A 24,515-nucleotide genomic window follows, 5' to 3' on the forward strand; every position below is an offset into this window, starting at 1 on the left:
GAAATTCAAAAATGAGACTTTAATTTCAATGACTAAGGCAGCAGTTACAATCTAGTACATAAACATTAGAAGTGGCCATCATGACAGCACTGGGCAGGGCTTGGCCATAGTTTTAAAACAAACTTTAGAAAAAAAAAACTGCTAGTTATTTTGACAGTTGTTCAAATATAAAACAGATTTACACATAGTAAAATTTTAAAAAATAAAAGAAAAATTCTGAAACTTACAGGCAGTCCCAGGTACAGAATAATTAAAACTGACACAGAGACCACTGGTCAACAGTACAGGAAACAGCATAGGCTCTATTTTAAGTACTCCACCCTAACCCATATAATAGGCAGAAATACAAGTATACAGCTTAGCACTAGCCTACAGAAGTAAAATTTAAAATACATAAAAGTAGCTTTGGGAGCGCCAGTTCACAATTATAAAAATTTACCTGTTAATAAAGTCTAGGTCTAATGTTTGTTTTGTAGGTTTTACATGTGTTCCATCAGAAAGAGAGATAACATCTTAGCCGTAACCTCCAACAGGACACTGAGTGTTAACACCAGAGACTATGGAGATGACAAAGTGGATACCCCATGATCACCAATAGATAATACAAAGTGAATTAGTATTTGAAAATTTTAAACACACTAAGGGGATAAACTCATTGCTTTAGTGAAGACTGACAATACCAAGTAGTAAATATTATTATACTCTTTATTTATAGCAAAATATGTAGGTCCTAGCTGGGGAATACTGCATACTTCTCACTAATCTTCGGACTTGAAGATAAGCCTTATTATTATTATTTATGAAAAATTTCTCCTCTAAGAAATCTGACAAAAACTCAAAACTGTATTCATGGTTAACAGCAAAACATTTATATTATAACAGCATAGTATATGTTAACAGTTTTATTTTAAATATAATAATATAACAATATTATAATAGAGCTAAATAATGTCAAGTCGCTATTTATACTGTAAAAAAGCATAGAACAAATTGTGCAGGGATGTGACACAAAAAATTATATGATAGCACACTAAAGCAGGGGAGATAACAAATTGAATTAAAAGCATAATCTAGCATGGCTTTGGCGTTGTGACTGTACAGAGTATTGAATGTTAACTGAAGACATGTATAGTTGTTACAACATTTTCCGGTGGAAGTGACGCTCTGCTTTAGAATTCATGAATAATTAAAGATATACAAGTTTGCTTAATACTGGTACAATAATAATAACGATAATATACCAAAGCACCTTCCTCCTTCAAAATACAAAAACATGTAACTGAAACAACAAGAAGATTGAGGGAAAAAAAAGGAATATTTAAAAAAAAAATGAACAAATGACTGGACTGATTGTCAAGATATACCTAAATATAGAACAAGATTTATACAAGTCAATTATGGTGATTCCACCTAAATAGTTCTCACAAAGTACATCACTTGAGTACTTGTACCTGTTCATTGTTCTATCCATTGTATCTGTTAGGTTTTCTGACCTTGCGACCACTTCCGGTAATGTAACCATGTTGTGAGGTTGGGTTACAGGGTTCAGGATGTATAACTGTGGGTGTAGAAGTATTTGTCGCCACTCTAGTAGGTGAGCATGGTTACTCAACCTGAGGTTAGGAGCATTCTTCATTGTTTCCTACTGAGTCCCATATTGCAGCTTGGTCACTAAAATTGTCTTGAGAAGGTCTGGTTTTGAAGTAGCATTAGGGAAATGTTAATTTCTTTCAGACGCAGTAGGAATGTAAAAACATCAATGCCAATTAGCAATCAAAAGATAATGACATATTCCCTTAGAGCACAAGGAAGTCTCTAAATGATGGTAGAAAAGGAAAATCTCTAATAGATCCGGTGTGTCTGTGTCTTTGCCTCTAGGAATTGTTTTACTTCTCAAGATGTTCACTGTCAATACAAGAGAACAAAATTTGATAAAAACATTTTTATAGTCAGTGAAACACAAAACTTGGCAAAGCTTTACTCAGGGGTTTAGTATAAAGAAAATATAAAGAGATATACACAGCATTGCTTACCATTGTATTCCATACATCTCTTGACCCATTTTTTGGTTTACATTTCATCTTCATGTTGGTCTACATCTTCATCATGTTGGTCTACATCTTCATCATGCTGGTCTACCTCTTCATGTTGGTCTACATCTTCATCATGTTGGTCTACATCTTCATGTTGTCTACCTTTTCATCATGTTGGTCTAAATAAGAATTTAAAAATTAATAAGAAAAACTTTTGCCTTGAAAAGGAAAAAAAAAATTCTTTTGTTGCTTTTCTTTTCATGTTAAACAAAACTATTATGATGATGCAGGTTTCACTTTATGTTTTAACTTAGTATTTTATGAATAAACTTTTAAGAAAAAAAAAATACACCCAAGACATCTAATACAGCAGCAAAGAATAACAAACAAATAAAGTTTTAAAAATTTTAAGGTTAATTAAGTCATTTAAGTCTAAGGAACTTATTGGAGATTTTCAATTATGCCAGAAAACAATAAATAACTAGCTATGTAGTGTATCTGGTGTACAGAATACAGAAAGCTTTAATATTTAGAGTGAAAATTATGCTATTAAGTTTGTGCATTTCTAGCAAAATGAAATCACAACTAAGTTCTTTTGCTTGCAGTACAAACTCATTGGTTTTGTTGAGTTGGCAACAGCAGTCTTTCCTTCAAAATCTCCAGGTTTATTCTTTTTTTTTATATATATATTTTTATTTCACTTTATATTGTTTCAGCAAATCTCTTTATTGTTTGCTTTTCTTTTTCTATCCTTATCTATTGTATTTCTTTTAGAATGTACTTAAAAATCAAAAAGTAAGCTAAGAGCAAATTACTAAGTTTAAAATTCCCACCAGATAAGATCCAAACAAATGAAAATTTAGTTTGATTATGATTACCCGGAGGATTACCACTATAGCAACGACAATATAGATACAAACAGGAACAACATTCACACACAAAATATACAAAGACACAGTCATACACAACCACTGGTTAATAAACTAAACCTCTTTGTGATGTGACTAATGACCATGAAACACACTGACAGAAAATGGAGTAAAAGAGTTATAAAATCTTTCTGTTCTAGCCTTAATGAAGAGGAAGCGACCACTTTATCCAGATCTGATGTAACTGGTTTAGTGGCTGCAGATTGTCCTCAAGAATGCATAAATGAGATCAGATGTTTCAACATTACTTACATGTACATTGCACTTGATATTCTTGTCGAATGTTTGACATGTTTTGAATGTTTCTTGAGAGCTGAAGAGAATCTACTTCCTTGACCAAATGTTCAGCAGAATAAATGTCATCAGGCAAGATATGAGCATCAAGATGACCATACACAGTCCAGTGCACATATCACATGACCAGGCAGCCATCCTTTCTTATGAGAAGACAAAGTCTTAGTGTAGTGACCTCTCTTGCTTAAATTTTTTCTTGTAACTTGGTGCACAAAATAATTGAGAACTGAAATGACTTCAACAAAAAATTATGAAAATCTAGGAGAGAAAAAAATTCTAAGTAGAGGAAAAGTGACAATTATAATACACATTTTGTTAATGTTTTATTTCTTTGATTTTATGCACATCTGCACAATTTAGGCCATGTCGTGCCTGCAGTCCCTTAAAGACTACTCTCTCTCTCTACATAACAGGGGCTAAATTCTATACAGTTAAATCATTAAAATCAAGGTCTATTCACAGTTAAAATAGTAAGGGTAGTAAAAAATTAATAATTTGGTAAAAATCTAATGTAAATAGTACATGAATAAGATGATAATTCCCCTCTCCCTTTTCGAGTTAGTTGTTAGTAACACCAGGTTAGTAGCAACAAAATCATGTAGAAATAGACATGGCTTTATTTAATTTAGTATGACTGTTGTTGACTTGTAGCACCAAACTGCTGGTAGGCAACTAAACTGTTGAAGGCATAATATATCTTAGCTAATAAGAACATTTATAATACTTGTGATCACATGAAATAAATGTAGTAGACTTAAGTAATAAAATTTCTTACAATCTAACTCACTACAATAACACAACCTTTCAGTCTTACATTCTGGAGTCGTCTCCCCTAACTAAGACCCAGTGACGACAATGCCACTTTTGCATCATTCACATTCAATCGCTTACCTCTTACCACAGTCACCATAAAAACACACACACTCCATAACACTTCTGCTTGTCCAACATTCTTTCACTGAATCAAGCCCCAAGCATCCTACTTGTCCATATGTTAGACTTTGCAATGACCATGTTTTTAATCATACTAGTTACATTTAGCAGACACTCTGGCACATATTGGAAATAATAGTGCAAATATTATGACTAATCAAGCTTTAAAAAACTCTAAATTAGATTCTTATTTCTGTACCTTGATATCTGTCAACAAAAACAACTGATACATTTGAACCTAAGGAAGAACAAAAAGAATATGAAATATAAAGTTGTGTAACAAAAACTTGAAAGAGTTCAAGGTAACAAAACTTAATATATAGATATAAATTGCAGATATAGGCGAGAACCTAAAAAATTGGAATTTTATTTTGTAGCTTGATATCTGTTAACAAAAAATTAAACTTCAGTAAAAAGAAGTGTGATTAAACATTTCAAATATATAAATTCATATGTTGCTAATGAAAAAAAAAAAGTGGTTCTGGGAGTAATAAGCAGGACTACACATTTGTAAAAACACTGCAGATTATATATAATATATAATAACCATAATCATATATATTTATTTATAATGGTAATCAAAACTAACATAATATAATATAATATATATATATAGAGAGAGAGTTGAATGAATACTTGATGTGCCCCAACAGTTAATAGGACACTTGAGGTGCCACATAAGTTAAAAGGACAAGCAGTTGTTAGGACACTTGTGGTGCCCCAACAACTGATAGGACAAACATGAGGTGAACAACAGTTGGTATGATGGATGAGGTGCCCAACAATTGATAGGAAACTTAGAGTGCCCCAACAATAAGACCATTGAGTTGTTAGGATGAATGAGATGCCCCATGATAGGATACTTTAGGTACCCCAACAGTTAATAGGAGACTTGTGGTTATCTAACAGTTGGTAGGAAAAAGAGGTGCCTTACCAACTGATAGGATACTTGAAGTGCCCTACCAAACAATAGGACAAGAGGTGCCCTACAAATTGATAGGACACTAGAGGTGCTCTACCAATTGTTAGGATACTTAAGGTGCCCTACCAATTGATAGGATATTGAGGTGCCCCATCAGTTATAAGGACATTTGAGGTGCCTAAAAAGTGTTGAAACACTTGTGGTGCCCCAACACCTGATTGGACAAACTTGAGGTGGACAACAGTTGGTATGATCGATGAGGTGCCTAACAATTGATAGGACACTTGGGAGTGCCCAAACAATTGATAGAACACTTGGAGTGCCCAAAAATAAGATTATTGAAGTGCCGAACAGTTGTTAGGATAAATGAGATGCCCCAACAAATGATAGGACATTTGAAGTGCTTCAACAATAGATACGATACCTAAGGTGCCTCAACAGTTAAAAGGATATTTGAGGTGCCCAAACAGTTGTTAGGACACTTGTGGTGCCCCAATAGCTGACAGGACACACTTGAGGTGCCCAGCAGTTGGTATGAGGGATGAAGTATTCCAACAATTGATGACCATATAGGTGCCCAACAGTTGGAAGGTATTGATATTTTTTGTTTTTGGCACATCAGCACAATTAAGGCTATGTCATGCCCATAATCTCTCAAGGGTTATTCCCCCTTCATAGCTCAAGAGCTAAGTTTTATACAGTTGGGTCATTAAAAACAAGATTCATTCACAGCTCAGATGGTGAAAATAGTAAACATTTACATAAATTAATAAAAATCTATTTTTAATATTATATATTCACAATTGCTTTGCCCTATCACAAATCAAACACTCGTAGACAGTTAAAGGATGAAAAAGGTGCCCCAAAAATCGACCAGACACTTCAGGTGCACCAACAATTAATTAGTAAATAGTATATTGAAGTTGGACAGTGTAAATTTTGACACAGGCAGACAATATTTTTATGCCAATGTATATTACATATCTCATCAAGTAATAGTCAGTAATTTTGTGCAGTACAAGTATATATATTGCATTGAAGTTGAACTGTAATTGTAAATTTTGACACAGGCAGACAATAAATTTGTGTATATTATATATCTCATTAGTAAATAGTATGTAAGCACTCTTAGACAGTTGAAGGATGAAAAAGGTGCCCCAAAAATCGACCAGACACTTCAGGTGCACCAACAATTAATAAGTAAATAGTATATTGAAGTTGGACAGTGTAAATTTTGACACAGGCAGACAATATTTTTATGCCAATGTATATTATATATCTCATCAAGTAATAGTCAGTAATTTTGTGCAGTACAAGTATATATATTGCATTGAAGTTGAACAGTAATTGTAAATTTTGACACCATAGACAGTAAATTTGTGTATATTTTATATCTCATTAGTAAATAGTATGTAAACACTCGTAGACAGTTGAAGGATGAAAAAGGTGCCCCAAAAATCGACCAGACACTTCAGGTGCACCAACAATTAATTAGTAAATAGTATATTGAAGTTGGACAGTGTAAATTTTGACACAGGCAGACAATATTTTTATGCCAATGTATATTATATATCTCATCAAGTAATAGTCAGTAATTTTGTGCAGTACAAGTATATATATTGCATTGAAGTTGAACAGTAATTGTAAATTTTGACACAGGCAGACAGTAAATTTGTGTATATTTTATATCTCATTAGTAAATAGTATGTAAACACTCGTAGACAGTTGAAGGATGAAAAAGGTGCCCCAAAAATTGACCAGACACTTCAGGTGCACCAACAATTAATTAGTAAATAGTATATTGAAGTTGGACAGTGTAAATTTTGACACAGGCAGACAATATTTTTATGCCAATGTATATTATATATCTCATCAAGTAATAGTCAGTAATTTTGTGCAGTACAAGTATATATATTGCATTGAAGTTGATTTGTAATTGTAAATTTTGACACCATAGACAGTAAATTTGTGTATATTATATATCTCATTAGTAAATAGTATGTAAACACTCGTAGATAGTTGAAGGATGAAAAAGGTGCCCCAAAAATCGACCAGACACTTCAGGTGCACCAACAATTAATTAGTAAATAGTATATTGAAGTTGGACAGTGTAAATTTTGACACAGGCAGACAATATTTTTATGCCAATGTATATTATATATCTCATCAAGTAATAGTCAGTAATTTTGTGCAGTACAAATATATATATTGCATTGAAGTTGATTTGTAATTGTAAATTTTGACACAGGCAGACAGTAAATTTGTGTATATTATATATCTCATTAGTAAATAGTATGTAAACACTCGTAGACAGTTGAAGGATGAAAAAGGTGCCCCAAAAATCGACCAGACACTTCAGGTGCACCAACAATTAATTAGTAAATAGTATATTGAAGTTGGACAGTGTAAATTTTGACACAGGCAGACATTTTTATGCCAATGTATATTATATATCACATCAAGTAATAGTCAGTAATTTTGTGCAGTACAAGTATATATATTGAATTGAAGTTGAACTGTAATTGTAAATTTTGACACAGGCAGACAGTAAATTTGTGTATATTATATATCTCATTAGTAAATAGTATGTAAACACTCGTAGACAGTTAAAGGATGAAAAAGGTGCCCCAAAAATCGACCAGACACTTCAGGTGCACCAACAATTAATTAGTAAATAGTATATTGAAGTTGGACAGTGTAAATTTTGACACAGGCAGACAATATTTTTATGCCAATGTATATTATATATCTCATCAAGTAATAGTCAGTAATTTTGTGCAGTACAAGTATATATATTGAATTGAAGTTGAACTGTAATTGTAAATTTTGACACAGGCAGACAGTAAATTTGTGTATATTATATATCTCATTAGTAAATAGTATGTAAACACTCGTAGACAGTTGAAGGATGAAAAAGGTGCCCCAAAAATCGACCAGACACTTCAAGTGCACCAACAATTAATTAGTAAATAGTATATTGAAGTTGGACAGTGTAAATTTTGACACAGGCAGACAATATTTTTATGCCAATGTATATTATATATCACATCAAGTAATAGTCAGTAATTTTGTGCAGTACAAGTATATATATTGAATTGAAGTTGAACTGTAATTGTAAATTTTGACACAGGCAGACAGTAAATTTGTGTATATTATATATCTCATTAGTAAATAGTATGTAAACACTCGTAGACAGTTGAAGGATGAAAAAGGTGCCCCAAAAATTGACCAGACACTTCAGGTGCACCAACAATTAATTAGTAAATAGTATATTGAAGTTGGACAGTGTAAATTTTGACACAGGCAGACAATATTTTTATGCCAATGTATATTATATATCTCATCAAGTAATAGTCAGTAATTTTGTGCAGTACAAGTATATATATTGCATTGAAGTTGATTTGTAATTGTAAATTTTGACACCATAGACAGTAAATTTGTGTATATTTTATATCTCATTAGTAAATAGTATGTAAACACTCGTAGACAGTTGAAGGATGAAAAAGGTGCCCCAAAAATCGACCAGACACTTCAGGTGCACCAACAATTAATTAGTAAATAGTATATTGAAGTTGGACAGTGTAAATTTTGACACAGGCAGACAATATTTTTATGCCAATGTATATTATATATCTCATCAAGTAATAGTCAGTAATTTTGTGCAGTACAAGTATATATATTGCATTGAAGTTGAACTGTAATTGTAAATTTTGACACAGGCAGACATTACATTTGTGTATATTATATATCTCATTAGTAAATAGTATGTAAACACTCGTAGACAGTTAAAGGATGAAAAAGGTGCCCCAAAAATCGACCAGACACTTCAGGTGCACCAACAATTAATAAGTAAATAGTATATTGAAGTTGGACAGTGTAAATTTTGACACAGGCAGACAATATTTTTATGCCAATGTATATTATATATCTCATCAAGTAATAGTCAGTAATTTTGTGCAGTACAAGTATATATATTGCATTGAAGTTGATTTGTAATTGTAAATTTTGACACAGGCAGACAGTAAATTTGTGTATATTTTATATCTCATTAGTAAATAGTATGTAAACACTCGTAGACAGTTGAAGGATGAAAAAGGTGCCCCAAAAATTGACCAGACACTTCAGGTGCACCAACAATTAATTAGTAAATAGTATATTGAAGTTGGACAGTGTAAATTTTGACACAGGCAGACAATATTTTTATGCCAATGTATATTATATATCTCATCAAGTAATAGTCAGTAATTTTGTGCAGTACAAGTATATATATTGCATTGAAGTTGATTTGTAATTGTAAATTTTGACACAGGCAGACAGTAAATTTGTGTATATTATATATCTCATTAGTAAATAGTATGTAAACACTCGTAGACAGTTGAAGGATGAAAAAGGTGCCCCAAAAATCGACCAGACACTTCAGGTGCACCAACAATTAATTAGTAAATAGTATATTGAAGTTGGACAGTGTAAATTTTGACACAGGCAGACAATATTTTTATGCCAATGTATATTATATATCTCATCAAGTAATAGTCAGTAATTTTGTGCAGTACAAATATATATATTGCATTGAAGTTGAACTGTAATTGTAAATTTTGACACAGGCAGACATTACATTTGTGTATATTATATATCTCATCAAATAATAGTAATTTTGTGCAGTACAAGTATATAAAATTGTATTGAAGTTGGACAGTAATTGTAAATTTGGACACAGGCAGTAATTTTGTGCTGATGTATATTATACATCTCAAGTAATAGTCAGTAATTTTGTGCAGTAAAAGTATATATATTTATATATACATTCTATTGAAGTTGGACAGTGAAAAGATTAAGAAGCACTCTTCAAAGTGATGAGCTATATCAGTGCTAGTATTCAATGACATTACAGGAAGATAATCAGTATTGAAATATATTACTGATAATTTTGATTTTCATTTTTAATTTTTATGTTCTATATTTAGAAAGCTGTTGACAGTATTGTTCTTGTCAAAATTTGGTATCACTGATATTGTGTCCTTGTTAAATTTTGTCTTTTTTCAATGTGTAAAAAAAATATATATATATGATCAGAACATAAGGTTTTAGAGGTCGCAGATTTAACACTAGTAGATTTTTGTGTTTAGACTATTGTTTATTTTAATGTTTACATTGTATTAATATTGTGCACAATTTCTTGGGGTCTTTAAGTCATTTTTATTTATATTTGTAAGTATATGTAGTATTTCTTGAAAATTTTCTGTCTTTTTTTCCTGCTGTACTTGTTTGTTTTTATATATTGACCAAATCTTGCTTTTGGAACAGGATGTGCTTTAGGGTAAGAGAGTGAGGTCAATGTGTTGCTCGAATCCTCCTCAATTTAATCAAAGTTTTCAGTGCACTGAGTCATCATCATATCATCATTTATATAATTGTAACATTTTGGTATAAACTTTGTTACATTTTTTTTTTACATTATAATATTTTATTAATTTTGTTTTCTCTTTCTATATGACCAAATAATATATTGTAAAAACATAATAATTGATTATGACATTGATTATTAGATTGTTGACAATTTAGTGTGTTATGTTAATCACAATAGTATTGGCTTGATAATATTGTAAGTGATTGTAAACTATAAAAGATATTAGATATCATTATTATCTATAAAAAAGTATAGAATGCCATTGTACTTTTGATAAGTATTAGATACTTGGATGGATATACTGAACTAAAGAAAGTTGCTGAATCGTTTGGTCTTAAAGATGAAGAAAAGAAAGATGTTTTGACATAAATGGAAAGGAAAGAAAATCAAGTTGATATTGAAAGAGTTGGCGAGAGCACAAAGAGAAGAGAGAAATGCAACTAGATGCTGAAATAAATTAAAAGGAAGCAAAACCAGACAAAGAATCAGAAATAAAAAAAAAAAAACTGAAAAATAAAAGCTGCAATTCAAAACAAGGGAGACAAAACAGAAACTACCAAGCGTGAACATATAGAGAATATTTACAAAGCACAAAGAGAAGAGTGAAATGCAACTAGATGCTGAAAGAAATTAAAAGGATGCAAAACCAGACAAAGAATCAGAAATTAAAAAAAAAAAACAACTGAAAAATAAAAGCTGCAATTCAAAACAAGGGAGACAAAAAAAACTACCAAGCGTGAACATAAAGAGAATATTTATAGGCAAAAAATGAGGGACCTTATGAAACTGATGAAATAAATAGTTATTTTCAGACTATCTGTAAAACTTGCAATTACAATGAAGATACTTGTTCTAATATATTCATCTGTAAACTAAGTGGCAAGACTTTGAGTGTTATTAACTCATTAATAGAAGAACAAAGAAAGAAATGCATCCTGTTAAAAGCAATATTATTGGAATCTAGATCACCAAAGAGAAATTTATTATCAACATCAAAGACAAGAATCTAATTCTCCAAACTATAATGTACCAAGAAATAAATAGATAAGGAATCGGAAATCAGAATAGGTAACAAAGTAATAATGTTAATATAAATGAAGTTCAAGCAACAGTGTATAATATTAAACTAGAACTATAATTTCTTCCAACATATGTTAATGGTGTACTAGTGAAATATACCACAGTCATTACAAATGATAAACGTGTTACACAAGATACTATGACAGGTATAACTAAGAACATATGACAGGCTTAACTAAGATAATATGACAAGTAAAACTAAGAAAAAAAGACAGGTAATACTATGAAAATATGACAGGTAAAACTAGAACTTATGACAGGTAAAACTAAAAAAATATGACAGGTAAAACTAAGAAAAAAATGACAGGAAAAACTAAGAAAAATGGACAAGTAAAACTAAGAAAATATGAAAGGCATAACAAAGAAAATATGACATGTTAAACTAAGAAAATATGACAGGTAAAACTAAGAAAATATGACAGGTAAATATAAGACAAATTTCTTTATTAAGCACTCAAAGAATGATTTCACTGGGAATTGCAAATATATTTTGATCACCACATTAAATGCAGAGGTCAAAGACAAGCTAATTATCACACATTTGTTGTAATATTTATTGTTACAAACGTTCAATGGAATATAGATGAAGACATCTAACACAGTTATACATCCGTATGAATTTCTTTTTTAAGCACTCAAAGAATGATTTCACTGGGAATTGCAAACACATTTTGATAAACACATTAAGTGCAGAGGTCAAAGACCTGCTAATTAATACACATTTGTTGTTATATTTATTGTTACAAACGTTCAGTCGGAATATAAATGAAGACGTCTAACACAGTTATACATCCGTATGAATTTCTTTTTAGGCACTCAAAGAATGATTTCACTGGGAATTGCAAACACATTTTGATCACCACATTAAGTGCAGAGGTCAAAGACCTGCTAATTATCACACATTTGTTGTTATATTTATTGTTACAAACGTTCAATTGGAATATAAATGAAGACGTCTAACACAGTTATACATCCGTATGAATTTCCTTTTCTAAGCACTCAAAGAATGATTTCACTGGGAATTGCAAATACATTTTGATCACCACATTAAGTGCAGAGGTCAAAGACCTGCTAATTAGCACACATTTGTACACAAATGTTTGTAGATATCCTCATTACAATTCAATAAAGTTCAAAACCTCACTGGTTACATCACTTCACAGTGTCTCAATGGATAAGAGATGAGCGTGATACAAACGACAATCCCAACTGTTCCTGCACAATCATCATATATCTGATGGCTTATATTTTCATCCTTTTTTTTTTAACTCTTGTTTTGCAAACGTGCATCAGTTGAATAGTTGGAGCCCAATAAAAAGTTTCAGGCTTGCTTTTTTCACTGACTCCTGTTTTGAGCTTGTTGACCTACAGCTTCATTTTGATGAACTGACTGTAACAATATTTTTGATGACGTCGTGTTCAAGCTATTGAAGGTGGTCTACAAGCATCCGGTTTGAGGGCTGAATCAGCCTCACAAACTTCGCACTCAACTAATGTCGAGTGAGTTGAATCAGCGTCAAAGCTTGCACTCAACTAATTATGTCCCAACTATTATTCAACTGAGCCGAAATAACCGGTTATTTTACAAACTCATTCTTCTTTGTTGTTTTTTTGAATGCCTTTTAACATTCCAAGTTATGATGATGCTTTGTCCAAGGCATTGTAGCACGTGAAAAAAATGCAAAACAAGAAAAAGGATGTGCACTGTTGGGTTGTCTACAAATGCACAGACATAACCAACAATTTCGTCTTGGATCAACAATTCAATTGATGACAATATTACTACATCTAGTCCTCAGCTAAAAATCCTCCATTTTTCAAAAATGAATACAATATCCTGTCCTATAAGTACGAAGATGGTCATGGAGACCGATCTTCTTTGAAAAAAAATCCTCAACTACATCCTTTAAACATGAAGATGGCTAAAGAGCCCAGTCTTCACTTTTAAAATTCTTCCATTAATCATTCCTATGAACACAAAGATGGCTAAGGAGTCCAGTCTTCGCTTTTAAAATTCCTCCATTAATCATTCCTATGAACACAAAGATGGCTAAGGAGTCCAGTCTTCGCTTTTTAAATTCCTCCATTAATCATTCCTATGAACACGAAGATGGCTAAGGAGTCCAGTCTTCGCTTTTAAAAGTCCTCCATTAATCATTCCTATAAACACGAAGATGGCTAAAGAGTCCAGTCTTCGCTTTTGAAAAGTCCTAAGCTAAACATAGTAATGTCATCAATTAAATGTGTTTTCTCCGCAACTATTTAGTTGGTCTGCAAGTGCAAATGTTGATTAGTGTGCGCTGCATCACGAGCGGCGATATTTCCTTTGATGGACACGTTTATATGTTCCTTGAGTGTGACTTAATTATTGATTTTTACAAACGTTCAATCGGAATATAAATGAAGACGTCTAACACAGTTATACATCCGTATGAATTTCCTTTTCTAAGCACTCAAAGAATGATTTCACTGGGAATTGCAAATACATTTTGATCACCACATTAAGTGCAGAGGTCAAAGACCTGCTAATTAGCACACATTTGTACACAAATGTTTGTAGATATCCTCATTACAATTCAATAAAGTTGTTACAAAACCTCACTGGTTACATCACTTCACAGTGTCTCAATGGATAGGGTAGAGATGAGCGTGATACAAACGACAATCCCAACTGTTCCTGCACAATCATCATATATCTGATGGCTTATATTTTCATCCTTTTTTTTTTAACTCTTGTTTTGCAAACGTGCATCAGTTGAATAGTTGGAGCCCAATAAAAAGTTTCAGGCTTGCTTTTTTCACTGACTCCTGTTTTGAGCTTGTTGACCTACAGCTTCATTTTGATGAACTGACTGTAACAATATTTTTGATGACGTCGTGTTCAAGCTATTGAAGGTGGTCTACAAGCATCCGGTTTGAGGGCTGAATCAGCCTCACAAACTTCGCACTCAACTAATGTCGAGTGAGTTGAATCAGCGTCAAAGCTTGCACTCAACTAATTATGTCCCAACTATTATTCAACTGAGCCGAAATAACCGGTTATTTTACAAACTCATTCTTCTTTGTTGTTTTTTTGAATGCCTTTTAACATTCCAAGTTATGATGATGCTTTGTCCAAGGCATTGTAGCACGTGAAAAAAATGCAAAACAAGAAAAAGGATGTGCACTGTTGGGTTGTCTACAAATGCACAGACATAACCAACAATTTCGTCTTGGATCAACAATTCAATTGATGACAATATTACTACATCTAGTCCTCAGCTAAAAATCCTCCATTTTTCAAAAATGAATACAATATCCTGTCCTATAAGTACGAAGATGGTCATGGAGACCGATCTTCTTTGAAAAAAAATCCTCAACTACATCCTTTAAACATGAAGATGGCTAAAGAGCCCAGTCTTCACTTTTAAAATTCTTCCATTAATCATTCCTATGAACACAAAGATGGCTAAGGAGTCCAGTCTTCGCTTTTAAAATTCCTCCATTAATCATTCCTATGAACACAAAGATGGCTAAGGAGTCCAGTCTTCGCTTTTTAAATTCCTCCATTAATCATTCCTATGAACACGAAGATGGCTAAGGAGTCCAGTCTTCGCTTTTAAAAGTCCTCCATTAATCATTCCTATAAACACGAAGATGGCTAAAGAGTCCAGTCTTCGCTTTTGAAAAGTCCTAAGCTAAACATAGTAATGTCATCAATTAAATGTGTTTTCTCCGCAACTATTTAGTTGGTCTGCAAGTGCAAATGTTGATTAGTGTGCGCTGCATCACGAGCGGCGATATTTCCTTTGATGGACACGTTTATATGTTCCTTGAGTGTGACTTAATTATTGATTTTTACAAACGTTCAATCGGAATATAAATGAAGACGTCTAACACAGTTATACATCCGTATGAATTTCCTTTTCTAAGCACTCAAAGAATGATTTCACTGGGAATTGCAAATACATTTTGATCACCACATTAAGTGCAGAGGTCAAAGACCTGCTAATTAGCACACATTTGTACACAAATGTTTGTAGATATCCTCATTACAATTCAATAAAGTTGTTACAAAACCTCACTGGTTACATCACTTCACAGTGTCTCAATGGATAGGGTAGAGATGAGCGTGATACAAACGACAATCCCAACTGTTCCTGCACAATCATCATATATCTGATGGCTTATATTTTCATCCTTTTTTTTTTAACTCTTGTTTTGCAAACGTGCATCAGTTGAATAGTTGGAGCCCAATAAAAAGTTTCAGGCTTGCTTTTTTCACTGACTCCTGTTTTGAGCTTGTTGACCTACAGCTTCATTTTGATGAACTGACTGTAACAATATTTTTGATGACGTCGTGTTCAAGCTATTGAAGGTGGTCTACAAGCATCCGGTTTGAGGGCTGAATCAGCCTCACAAACTTCGCACTCAACTAATGTCGAGTGAGTTGAATCAGCGTCAAAGCTTGCACTCAACTAATTATGTCCCAACTATTATTCAACTGAGCCGAAATAACCGGTTATTTTACAAACTCATTCTTCTTTGTTGTTTTTTTGAATGCCTTTTAACATTCCAAGTTATGATGATGCTTTGTCCAAGGCATTGTAGCACGTGAAAAAAATGCAAAACAAGAAAAAGGATGTGCACTGTTGGGTTGTCTACAAATGCACAGACATAACCAACAATTTCGTCTTGGATCAACAATTCAATTGATGACAATATTACTACATCTAGTCCTCAGCTAAAAATCCTCCATTTTTCAAAAATGAATACAATATCCTGTCCTATAAGTACGAAGATGGTCATGGAGACCGATCTTCTTTGAAAAAAAATCCTCAACTACATCCTTTAAACATGAAGATGGCTAAAGAGCCCAGTCTTCACTTTTAAAATTCTTCCATTAATCATTCCTATGAACACAAAGATGGCTAAGGAGTCCAGTCTTCGCTTTTAAAATTCCTCCATTAATCATTCCTATGAACACAAAGATGGCTAAGGAGTCCAGTCTTCGCTTTTTAAATTCCTCCATTAATCATTCCTATGAACACGAAGATGGCTAAGGAGTCCAGTCTTCGCTTTTAAAAGTCCTCCATTAATCATTCCCATAAACACGAAGATGGCTAAAGAGTCCAGTCTTCGCTTTTGAAAAGTCCTAAGCTAAACATAGTAATGTCATCAATTAAATGTGTTTTCTCCGCAACTATTTAGTTGGTCTGCAAGTGCAAATGTTGATTAGTGTGCGCTGCATCACGAGCGGCGATATTTCCTTTGATGGACACGTTTATATGTTCCTTGAGTGTGACTTAATTATTGATTTTTACAAACGTTCAATCGGAATATAAATGAAGACGTCTAACACAGTTATACATCCGTATGAATTTCCTTTTCTAAGCACTCAAAGAATGATTTCACTGGGAATTGCAAATACATTTTGATCACCACATTAAGTGCAGAGGTCAAAGACCTGCTAATTAGCACACATTTGTACACAAATGTTTGTAGATATCCTCATTACAATTCAATAAAGTTGTTACAAAACCTCACTGGTTACATCACTTCACAGTGTCTCAATGGATAGGGTAGAGATGAGCGTGATACAAACGACAATCCCAACTGTTCCTGCACAATCATCATATATCTGATGGCTTATATTTTCATCCTTTTTTTTTAACTCTTGTTTTGCAAACGTGCATCAGTTGAATAGTTGGAGCCCAATAAAAAGTTTCAGGCTTGCTTTTTTCACTGACTCCTGTTTTGAGCTTGTTGACCTACAGCTTCATTTTGATGAACTGACTGTAACAATATTTTTGATGACGTCGTGTTCAAGCTATTGAAGGTGGTCTACAAGCATCCGGTTTGAGGGCTGAATCAGCCTCACAAACTTCGCACTCAACTAATGTCGAGTGAGTTGAATCAGCGTCAAAGCTTGCACTCAACTAATTATGTCCCAACTATTATTCAACTGAGCCGAAATAACCGGTTATTTTACAAACTCATTCTTCTTTGTTGTTTTTTTGAATGCCTTTTAACATTCCAAGTTATGATGATGCTTTGTCCAAGGCATTGTAGCACGTGAAAAAAATGCAAAACAAGAAAAAGGATGTGCACTGTTGGGTTGTCTACAAATGCACAGACATAACCAACAATTTCGTCTTGGATCAACAATTCAATTGATGACAATATTACTACATCTAGTCCTCAGCTAAAAATCCTCCATTTTTCAAAAATGAATACAATATCCTGTCCTATAAGTACGAAGATGGTCATGGAGACCGATCTTCTTTGAAAAAAAATCCTCAACTACATCCTTTAAACATGAAGATGGCTAAAGAGCCCAGTCTTCACTTTTAAAATTCCTCCATTAATCATTCCTATGAACACAAAGATGGCTAAGGAGTCCAGTCTTCGCTTTTAAAATTCCTCCATTAATCATTCCTATGAACACAAAGATGGCTAAGGAGTCCAGTCTTCGCTTTTAAAAATTCCTCCATTAATCATTCCTATGAACACAAAGATGGCTAAGGAGTCCAGTCTTCGCTTTTAAAAATTCCTCCATTAATCATTCCTATGAACACGAAGATGGCTAAGAGTCCAGTCTTCGCTTTTAAAAGTCCTCCATTAATCATTCCTATAAACACGAAGATGGCTAAAGAGTCCAGTCTTCGCTTTTGAAAAGTCCTAAGCTAAACACAGTAATGTCATCAATTAAATGTGTTTTCTCCGCAACTATTTAGTTGGTCTGCAAGTGCAAATGTTGATTAGTGTGCGCTGCATCACGAGCGGCGATATTTCCTTTGATGGACACGTTCATATGTTCCTTGAGTGTGACTTAATTATTGATTTTTTACAAACGTTCAATCGGAATATAAATGAAGACGTCTAACACAGTTATACATCCGTATGAATTTCTTTTTTAAGCACTCAAAGAATGATTTCACTGGGAATTGCAAACACATTTTGATCACCACATTAAGTGCAGAGGTCAAAGACCTGCTAATTATCACACATTTTTTGTTATATTTATTGTTACAAACGTTCAATTGGAATATAAATGAAGACGTCTAACACAGTTATACATCCGTATGAATTTCTTTTTTAAGCACTCAAAGAATGATTTCACTGTGAATTGCAAATACATCTAGATCACCAGATTAAGTGTAGAGTCTCAATGAATGAGAGATGAGTGTGATACAAATGACAATCCCAAATGTTCCTGCACAATTATATACATGTAATGGATTAAATCTTTTTTTTTTACATTTGTTTTGCGAATGTGCATCAGTTGAATATCTGGAGCCAAATAAATAGATGCATCATGAGCGGCAACATTTCCTTTGGTGGAAACGTTCATACTGATTGTTCATTGAATGTGTTAGGGTTAGGATTTTTTGCATGCAATTGTATCACATGGAATAGTAGATTTTTGTTTTCACATTAACTCCCAACATGAAAATATAATGCACATTTTTCCACACCTTAGAAATGAAACATTTTAAGAGTATTCAAGTCAACTTAATATGTCATTATATTGCACATAATCACAAGAAACCATAAATGTTTTTTTTCACACTATCACACACTGAAGAATTGTAACAGTTTATTTAGTTTAAGATCTACTTGAAGTCAAGTCAACTTGTTTATGCAATAGTACATATCACTGTGAATTGGAGATCCTTTTTTTTTTGTCCAATTAAGTACTGGGGTGTTAAGACCATGCACATTAACACATAGTTGCTACAATAGTAACTTTAATCATCCCAATCTCCAGTAACTTGAATCATCCCAATCTCCAAGTGGCAAAGTGAAAGTTGATGGTGATTCACAACTTTTCATTTTTGTGTTTGAATTCCATATTTAGAATACATTACTATTGAATTAATCCAGATGACAAAGAATCCAATTCCATTATTTGTTGAAATATATTTACATTTATACAGTTGGAATTATTTCAGAGCAATGCAGTTTTTCTGAAAAATTTAAGTTCAACAAATGAAAATTCAGTTTACTTTCATAACTAGACACTACTAAAACAAATACAATACAGATTTCTTTAACTAGACAGGTGAACTTACAAGTTGTGTGTGAAGTGTTTGTGAAGTAATTACTGACATCATAATATACAAAACAAATACAGGAACCATGCATACATATACAACTAATGCAGGATATTTAAATTATCATGCACATACAACATAAAACTAATGCAGGATATTTAAAGTAACATACACAAACAACATACAACTAATGCAGGATCATCACTTTACAAAAAAATAAATGCTGTGAAGTATAAGAATATTTCTTACCTTATTCTTAATATGGCTCCATTTGAAGAAATGGCAGACGAACTTAAGATAAAACATGTTGATCATTTGTAGATCGGTAGAATCTTTTCACAGTGAGAGAGACGTTTAATGTTCCTTCAGTAGCCTTGAAATGTTCATCCTTTTTCCTTGACCTCATGTTTAATTGACCATTTAGTCTATAAGTGAGATAAGAAAAATGCACTGTTTAACAAATACATCACATTTAAATGCATAACCTTTAAATGCAATATTGATAAAATTTCTTTTCATTCAAGAAGAGCTTTTTCTGTCTCAGACCTAATGTTTAAAAAGAATGTGTTTTTTAGTGATGGTCATTTTGTTTTCAAATAATAGTCATACTATCTCACTGTGTGATGGAAAAATAGAAAAGGTTTATGAGACTTCATGGTATTTTAATGTCAATTTTTTTATGTATCTCTCTTTGATAGGAGGTATAGTGGCTGAGCGGTAACACACTTAGCTTATAAAGTTGATGTCCCAGGTTTGAATCCTGATATTTTAAATTTTGGGACCTTTGGGTACGTCAAGATTCTACCCAACTCTAATGGGTACCTGACATTAGTTGGGGAAAGTTAAGGCGGTTGGTTGTTGAGCTGGCCACATGACACCCTGGTTAACTGTGGGCCACAAAACATGACCTTTACATCATCCTTCCTATAGATCGCAAGGTCTGAAAGGGGAACATTTTTTTAAATAAGAAAATCACATTCAACTTTTCATTTGGCTATATACATAAATATGCCACGAAGAATGAAGCAAATTGCTTATTTTAAATTTTTAGGAAGTAATGCAGTCTAATGTGAGTTCATTAATTTGTGTTTTTAACCCAACAGCTCCATCTTTTAGGTTTTGAAATGCTATCCAATTAAACAAAAGGAGGTAACTAATTTTTTTTTAAAATAATAATTAAATAAATAAATAAATAAGTAAATAATACAAACAAAATAAATAAATTACATAAATAGAAAAATATAGCTAGTTTTAAAATACTTCAAATATCAAAAGTATAAGTACACATTTTAAAAATATCTAATTTCACAAGTAGGCCTTATAAGCTACCCTATCTAGACTTTTATTTAAAATATTTTTAGAAAAACAAAAGACTATACAGATCTGGCTTAAGTTTTGTGTTTCGGTTCTAAACTAGCTCTTATTGTCTGAAAGTTTAAGAAACTATTGCTAGGGTCCTAAAAAAATACATCAGAATTAGGCTCCTATTGTAAAAACAATGCATCTTAAAGCAAAAGCTCTTGGGTTATAGTGTAAAAAAATATTTATTACCTTGATATGTAGATCACTAGATAAACTTTATGACAATAAAGTTGACAGTGGGGAATCAAGGCATCAGTGAAGAATCAGTGCACAATGATTGAGCCACTAACCTCCAGATCAGTAGCATGTAGAGTCTGTCTTTAAAAAAAAAAAACTTGAATGTTGAAGCAAATTTACAAATTGAAAGAAAAATGTCAATCTTAAAAAAAAAAAAAAAAAAAAAAAGGAAACAGTAATAGCCCTTGCCCAAGTGTATTAATATATATATATATACTAGATATATTTTACCAGCGACCCGCGGGTCTTTATTTGCTTATTACTGTCGACATAGTGTTTTTAAAACATTTAAACGAAATAATAATGTAATAAATAAAGCGAATGTGTAAATGTAAAAATAGTATAAATGAAGCCATCAAATCAAAATAGCTAATCTACTTAAATCCATTTTTTCAAATTAAAACATTTGCTTGTAGGCCTACATATATTTGATTAAAATTTGAAATGAATAGACTTAATTTTGTATGTTCATGTGTTAAAGTATAAAGTAGATCTTGAGGTAGACAAAGATCTAGATCTAGACTAATCTAGAGTTAAAAATTGGCTTTTATAGAGTCATTCTGTGCTGCGCATGCGTGAACTTTTTTCATGAATGAATATAGGCCTATCTCAACACGGCTACGCAGCTTTAGCGAACAGCGAACGAATGTATTAAAAAAATTTAAATGTTACTTTCATTAAAATATGAAATGAATGGACTATAATTAGTATGTTCATGTGTTAAAGCATAAAACTATCTTTGCAAAAAAAAGTTTTATCATCTTAGAGTTCAATAAGAGTTTTAGACCTAGGCATAGACTATAACGAACTAATGTAAAAATGATTTTGTAACACAAATTTGAAGGTTAATTTTATTAAATAATGAAATAAATAAACTATATTTTGTATTTTCATGTGTCAAAAAAAAAAAAAATAAGTGCAAAGTTTAGTTCTAAAAATTAGATCTAGATCTAAATCCTTTCGATCTTTTCTCATGTCAACATTGTAAACATCGCCTAGATCCATAAAATACTATAGCTGTAATAGAGCTGGTCTTTTTTTTTTTTTTTTTGATGGTCTTAAGTTTGTTTTAGGGCCACAATACATACACTACGGTCTAAGTTGGTACCCAAGGAACATTTCTGCCAAGTTTTATCAAGTTTTTATTTCTATACTGGAACATACATACATACATACGCCAAACATTCTGCTTTATATAATATATATATATATATATTAATAAAATATCAACCTTACAAATCAGAAGGTAAGTTATTATAAAAATGTATGCACCATTCAAACAGTAAATGTGAAGCAGCTCTTGTGTGGTTGCAACTACACCACCTTATTAAAAGTTCACATTTTGGTCCTAATTTGTTAACTTTAGAAGAAAACATGTAGCTTATAAACCTAAAACTAGAGCAATGTTTGAAAATTTGCTGGCCAAACAACCCATGGTTAACCAATGGCCATAGAAACAGTTGAGCTTGACACTATCTGACCCATGATCACTTGGTCTGAAACGAGTACTCTAAAACTAGTACTCTAAAACTAACATTTTATGTTTTTATAACAGATTTTTATATGCTTTTAAAATTTATTTTTTTTTACTTTGCTTTAAGATATTTGACTGGTACACTAGAATTCAACTCACCTATTGTTCTTAGAGAATTAACTAAGTAACCTTGGACACAAACTTGATCTCCTTGGCCTGACATATCCAGACTCATGACAGTAAAGTGGGTCACTACCAATGCAAGAAAGGTGTACACACTGTTTGGCAGAGTGACTTGGCAATGAAGACTTGTGTATCATAGGGGTGCACTGCTGATAGCTGATACCCTGAAAACAGTTTGTGATTACATAATCTTATTTGATTGACCTAAATGTGGTAAATTAATAAATGCCTTTTAATATTATATTAGTTATGATGATGCATTGTCCAAGGCTAAGTAATGCATCAAATAACAAAGATAGTTATCTAACAAAATAAATACCTATAGCTTTTAATATTTTCTTCTTTTGTAAAATTTGTTTGGTGAATGAAAATAAAACTTTGTACTCACTGTGTAGCCATCTTCATAGTCTTGAGAAATGAACCAGACAGACCATTAGACATTTGTTGATATGCAGTTCAGGGTTATGCTAACCAAATCTAAGGCTTGACCAAAACACAGAAAATAGTTCAGAATAATGTTTAAAAAATTTGAATAAATTGTTTCAGAATTAACTGTTGAAGAAAAAAAATGTCTTACTTTGGCTTTGAAAGCTTTAATTCATACAAATGCCAAAGAGAAAACTGTAATCATCTGATAGCAGATTACCAAGGAATAGTAGTTGCTTGGATAGGATGACAAATTGGTACTGTTGGCAACAGAATGTTTGCTTGTTAAGATTCTGAAATATGGAAACATCATATACTGAATTAGAATCTCTCTTAAAATACACTATCTCATGATATTAAAATAACATTGTTATATAATAATAGTAAAATAATTCATTTAATTTCCATTATCTTTTTTGTAAAATGTGATTTGAATGAAATTAAAACTTTGTACTCACAGTGTAGCCATCTTCATACTGTTAAGAGATGAACCAGACAAACCATCAAACATTTGTTGATATGTAGTACAGGAATATGCTAAGCAAATCTGAAGCTTGACCAAAAACACAGAAAAATGTATAACAAGTTATTTTTAACATGCAATGATAAATTATTTTAGAATTAGCAGTTAAAGAAAAGAAAAAATTAAGTCTTACTTTGGCTTTGAAAGCTTTAATTCATAAAAATGCCAAAGAGATAACTGTCATCTGATAGCAGATTACCAAGGAATATTTGTTGCTATCTCATGATATTTAAAATAACATTATTTCTATGAAAACAATAGTTAAGCCTATAAGTATTGCATGGTTTGACTATGTTAAATAAGATATGAAGGAAAAATACTTGCCCTATAATTAGACTTCCCATGATGTTTACTTCTAGTTTCAATTTCTTCATTCATATATTTACCTGACCTGTCTGTTTACAGCTTTGGCTTTTATCTTCCAGGCTAGTAGTTGATTAGTAATCAATACTCATCTTGAACTGATTAAAAAAACAACTACAAGGTAAATAAATAATTGTATAATTACACATTAAGATGCAATTATTATCATTTGAATTCAATTAGATATCAAGTAGCTGAGCATTTAAACAAATAAATGGCATCTAATAAAAAATTGCTATTCAAAAGTCTTAGTGAAGATACTGGGATTTTGACTAAGCTTCATAATGAGATAATCCCCAATTGGATCTAGCAC

The 24,515-nt window shown here is 32.2% G+C and overlaps 1 long non-coding RNA gene across 4 annotated transcripts; it reads right to left on the bottom strand.

Moving 5' to 3' along the window:
• Positions 1-24,299, bottom strand: LOC129922355 (uncharacterized). Of its 4 annotated transcripts, XR_008774365.1 has the most exons (11): positions 23,973-24,299; positions 23,775-23,869; positions 23,468-23,609; positions 23,279-23,373; positions 22,867-23,054; positions 21,186-21,314; positions 19,884-20,059; positions 4,389-4,427; positions 3,215-3,491; positions 2,034-2,212; positions 1-1,905 (listed from the first exon to the last, which is right to left on the bottom strand). It is a non-coding gene; the product is annotated as an uncharacterized LOC129922355 (long non-coding RNA). The 4 variants fall into 4 exon arrangements; XR_008774364.1 differs by having other exon boundaries at positions 23,775-24,299; XR_008774366.1 differs by having other exon boundaries at positions 3,215-3,933; positions 23,775-24,299.
• Positions 24,300-24,515: the final 216 nt, after the last annotated feature.

The sequence above is a fragment of the Biomphalaria glabrata genome, chromosome 13, assembly GCF_947242115.1.
Source record: "Biomphalaria glabrata chromosome 13, xgBioGlab47.1, whole genome shotgun sequence".
In the NCBI taxonomy this organism is placed as follows: Eukaryota; Metazoa; Mollusca; class Gastropoda; family Planorbidae; genus Biomphalaria; species Biomphalaria glabrata.